The sequence below is a fragment of the Panicum virgatum genome, chromosome 6N (genome assembly GCF_016808335.1).
Source record: "Panicum virgatum strain AP13 chromosome 6N, P.virgatum_v5, whole genome shotgun sequence".
Lineage (NCBI taxonomy): Eukaryota > Viridiplantae > Streptophyta > Magnoliopsida > Poales > Poaceae > Panicum > Panicum virgatum.
In genome coordinates this window covers 50,324,356-50,329,841 of record NC_053150.1, presented here as the reverse complement: position 1 = coordinate 50,329,841, position 5,486 = coordinate 50,324,356, and the positions used below count along the sequence as shown (strand labels likewise).

Here is a 5,486-nt window from a genome sequence, read left to right as displayed (position 1 = left end):
TCTAAATCTAAAAAAAATCACACATACATATGCAATCTAAATGTCCAAGAAATGAGCTACACATTTTCTCTATTTCTAAAGCATGAAATGAGCTACACAAGCCAAGGAAGAAGAAAAAAACAAGCCCCAAACCTTTAGCGCCGATAGATGGATGGGGGAATCAAAGATCTTCACAAATATGGTGAAGAAATGAGCAAGAACTCCCTTCTCCCGAGCCAAGAACAGCAAGAACAAGTGAGCTGAATGGCTCGGGAGGGGGGAGAGGGAAGGGGATAAAGGGGCCAAGGAGTTTTGTTTCGGTTGGAGGCACCAACCGGGACAAAAGAGAGACCTTTTATCCCGGTTGGTGGCTCCAATCGGGACAAAAGGCTGCACGGGCCTTTTGTCCCGGTTGGATCCACCAACCGGGATAAAAGGCCCCCTTTTTGTCTCGGTTGGTGCCTCCAACCGGGACAAAAGGCCCCTGTCCCTTCGTTGGCCCGGCTAGCCATTGGACTCGGAACAAAAGTCACCTATTGTCCCGGGCCCAAAGGCAACCGGGACAAATGACCTGGAACAAAGGTCTGTTCTGTAGTAGTGTGAATAAATTTGGTTGTTCCTATTTCCTTGTATAAACCAGTTCATGGCTAGTTTGGTCTTTCGCATATGTGTATTTTGAATTTGTGAAGAATCTGCACAGAAATTTGTGAACTAAACTTTAGGCACACTGTTTGTCATTTCCTTCTTGCTGCATCATATCAGGTTCATCTGCAGTGCCATTATCATGGTTCATGCTGTGCCAATTTTTTATTGTTGGTTTACACAGGTTCTTTAGTAACATGAACAACTAAGGTTAGGAAGCCAGAAATTAGTGCTCAGAAATTAGTGTTCAGAAGCCAATTTTTTATTGTAGGTTTACACAGGTTCAGAAGGTTTACACATGGCTAATTTCAATTAGATTCAGATTGTTGTTTTACATAAATATTTATTTACGACTTCTCTAAAGCATTTCAATTTTGTATTAAATTTACTGGTGCATTGATACTTTGTTTATAAATGTTCTTATCATGTCAGCAAGGATTAAATGTCCAAGGACCCTAGCCCGATGACGACGGAGGGACAGAGGAGACCACATGGAGGCCAGATAACAACCATGTCCTTGTTTACTTTTGAATTCCAATTGAATTCTTGTCTCCACATGTATTGCTGCTACAAAAATAATAATCTGTTGTCCATGTTTTCTTTTATCCAAGGACATGCACTACATCCATATGAACAAGAGCGCCTCCGACAATGTATGGCCAACAGTGCTAGGCTTCGGGAACTTGGAGTTTCTAGTTTTTCCAGCACATTTCCAAACAATAGTGGCACTGCTGTAAACAAGAAAAATGCAAAGCATAGAGATAATGAAGACTCTGGATCTGAGTATGATCCTTCACAGGATGATACTGATCAAGGTGATTTGATTGGTGATGACAATGCTAAGGTGCTCATTCCTTCACCTTGTTAAGCCTTAACTTGTTTGCTTCCTAATGCAATATATCAGTCTCCCCAGTCTGTTCACTAATCAATGATTACATTGTACTAGGGAACTAAGGAGAAGGCTCCCAAGCAAACTACCAAAGAAAGATCAAATGTATTTCCTGGAGTGAGGTTTCGGTCTCATAAGAGGGTTTTTGCAGATCAAGCACCTACTAGAGTTACAAGGTCAAAGTCAAGCATCACCCAACCTGATACAAATCTGACACCAAGTAATATCCATGTGCCACCTCCATCCGAGCCTAATGATGGCACCCAAGCTGCTTTGGAAGGCAAGTTCTGTTACCATGTTTCTTATTACTATTCTTGCTTTAATTACGTGAATGCAATCTGACTTGTCAATATTTTTAAGATGACGGGCCTGGTCAGCAAGCTGACAGCACCAACATCACCAATGGAGGCGATGCGATTCCACGTCATAATGGAAGCCCCAACCGGGAGAATGAAGGTGATGTTTTTTTACTATCATTCTGTTAGATTTGATCAACAAATTGAATGCATTCTTACTGCCTGTAATTTTTAGATGGATTTACCCAGCATGATGACAACACCATTGCTGGTGATGGAGTTGATTGCATTACCCATCTAGATGGACACGACAAGATGACCACCGAAGGTGAGCGTTTGTTCATTTATTTGCCATATAGCATATTTCCTTGTTACTTTGGTTGCTGATTGCAAATGGTTTGTTTGATGAATGACCATCTCACTAATTGCAACTTCTATGTGCATTTACATCACGAAGAAGAGCCATGGGACCGAGGAGTAAATATGGGACATGGTCTCCAGAGGTTGACCCGAGCTCATGGTGCCAAACTGCCAGTTGTCATAACTGAAGGGAATATAAGGCCCGTGGAACCTAAGATTGCTGCAATGTATGCCACTGAATGCAACATTGCAGTCAGGAATCATATTCTTGTGTTCAAGCACTGGAAGGAATACAAGAAGCACCCTGCGTTGTTTGAGCTATTTTTGGGAAGACTACGTGTAAGTACCTTGTCCTAAATTAATTGCAATTGCCTTTCTGTACTACAATTATATTGGCATTATACTCCTAGATGTGGGCAAATGGTAATTGCACCTTATACAATTATTTTTCACTAGAATCTGGAAATGTAAATGTGACTGTACATTTTTAGCTGCTGGATTTTAGAAAAGAATTTTAGTTACTGTAATTTCTTATTGCAAGCTGTTCATTCCTTGTGTTAGTTGCAAAATTTCTTATACATGTTTCAACATATGGATAGGCAAAGTTTGACATCGACACAAGTAATGAAGTAGTCAGAAAGGGTTGCTTGGAGATGATGCAATCTGCAGTTCGCCAACAGCGATACAAGCTGAAAAAAGATTTCTTTGATTTTGTTCCTCTACATCTGGTTAGGAAAACTTCTCCTGTAAAAGTGATGACTAATGAACAGTGGATTGACCTTGTGGACTCATGGATGACCCCCCAAAAAAATGGTATTTTCCAGAAAACAGGACTCTATGCTTGTACATGCTAATCTTTCACGTTTCTTACATGTATTGTCTTTTGATGTAGGAGGCAAGTCGAAAGAACAAAGAGAATCGAGATGATGTAAAGTTTCACCAAACAACTGGCTCCTGTAGCTACCCAGTTTATGTAGAAAAAAATTGGTAAGTTAGCTATGTTAATATGCACTTTATTTATTATGTTGTTGTCTCATATATAGCTGTTGTACCAAGTCATGTGTACTTGTAGCTGCTGTACCAAGTCTACTTGTAGTTGCTGTACCAAGTCATGTCTACTTATAGCTGCTGTACCAAGTCAGTTTAATATGCACTTTATTTATTATGTTGTTGTCTCATATAAAAAGTTAGTCATGTCTAAGCTTACAGATTTCTAGTTCCATAAGATGCTAGGACCATTAGTTCTTGCTGCACAAATATAAATGTCTACTTGTTGTTCTTCAATTTGTTGTTATATTGCTCCAAAATAATGTTCTAGGTGTGACCAAGTATACCACCATGTAAATGTTGTTTGCAGAGAGAAGATGAGTACAAGGATAAAGAACTTGATGCTGTTGATTTGTTTAAGATGTGCCACTACAGCAACAAAAAGAAAGGATACACGCCCACTGTACAATATGCTATTGTAAGACAACATCTAATTGTGCTTTTCAGATATGCTTATTTTCTAATATCTTGTGATCATAAACCAGTTTTCTATTGTTTGCTGCTTTCATCTTTGCTAGACTCAAATGGAAAATCAGTTGGCTGCACCAACAGAAGATGGACAACCCAAGTCTGCAACCCAAGTTATAGGTGCTGTGCTTCATCAAAACACAAAAACCAATCACTTCCTTCGGAATGTGGGCATCCAGGTTGCAAAGCGAAGGACTACACTACAAAATGTTCAAGCACAATTGGAGGTGGAGAAAAGAACCAATTCTGAGCTTCAGTCAATCGTCAACAACCAGCGTGAAGAAATGGATGGTTTGAAAAATCAAGTCCAGGGAACAGAACAAGCAAGGATCAAAGACCAAGAGGAGAACCGGAAGAAGCAAGCTGAGTTGGAGAAGAAAATTGAGCTGCTGCTAAGCCAAAATGGACAAAGCTGAGCATATGGTGGTCTGATCTGGTAGCTTTTGGGTGGCCTTCATATTTTGCTGAGTTATCTTGATGAATACTATATTTTGTTGTTGCTGGTTAATTTTGTTGCCTTGGAAAACTGTATGGCGTGAACTCTAGATTCTAGACAAATGGAACTATCTTTTGCTGAGCATGTGGATTCTGGAATGTTATCGTTTTGCTGAGTTGTCATGTGAATTCTGGATAAATCTTGTTATTTTGGCTGTGATATGAATTTTGGATTAATCTTGTTTTGATTAATAATTTTGGGCTGAAATCTTGTTAGTTGATTATTAATATTGGGCTGAAATTTTGTGAGTTGATAATTAATCTAGGCCTGAAATCAGGCCCAACTTGGTGGCCCACTTTGAATTCGACCCATCAACTCATGGGCTGTGTTGCTGATGTCAGCAGCCACGTCATCTGCCACGTCGATTGCCACGTCAGCCTCGCTTTCCATGTCAGCAGCCATGTGATGCACGTCAATTTACATGTCATCACTGCCATCCATGTCATCACCATGTGCAGCCACGTCATCCTCCATGTCATCAATGTGTGACATGGCAATTGAATCTGTGACGAAAATTATAATGTTCGTGACGTTAATTTTCGTCATAGAAAACGGGCTTGGTTTGGGCTTCAGGGGCCCGGAGACATACCATGACAATTTTAAAACGTCATGGATCAAGTAATCTATGACGAAAATTTAAAAAACGTCATGAGGTGTGATCTGTGACGCTCAATATATGATGTTATTTGAGATCGTCATAGATACTATTTTATGACAGTTTTTTAGTGATCTGTGACGAAATTCAATCGATATGGATCAATAGATTTTTTTAGTGCTAGCTAGTGATGAAATTGAACTATTTGGAATCGAGGAAGTGTCATGCATGAGATGACCTAACCTCGTCTCCCCCTACACACACCTCGCACGCCAGCTATATGACCCCTTTTCTCCTCTGCGAGGAAAGCTAGCTATGGATATAGAGCTCTGACAGTATATCATATATAGGTGAGTGCCTAATTGGCAATGTATTTGTGCATCGGACTTTGCTCGATCGATCCATCAGAGTCGTCAGACACGCACAGATCATTCATAGCTCCTGCACAGCTACACATTTGGCCATGGTTGGGACTTGGATGCATCCATCTCATCTCGAGGTGTGCAAGGTCTGTCTATTGATCATTACTCCATACTCACTGATCCGTGTGTATGTGTGAGAGCTAGCTAGCTAGCTACACACTGGCCGGCTGCTCAGCTAGCTCTCTATGAACTTTCTGAAACTCAAATGAGATTTTACTGACCCTTCACTGCCATAACCTTGCTTCTGCGCTGTGCTCTAGCAATATATATGTATCTGTATTGAATTAGCATC

At 40.4% G+C, this 5,486-nt stretch overlaps 1 pseudogene; it reads left to right on the top strand.

The window, feature by feature from the left end:
- Nucleotides 1-1,276: 1,276 nt before the first annotated feature.
- LOC120678288 lies at nucleotides 1,277-4,166 on the top strand (annotated as a pseudogene).
- Nucleotides 4,167-5,486: the final 1,320 nt, after the last annotated feature.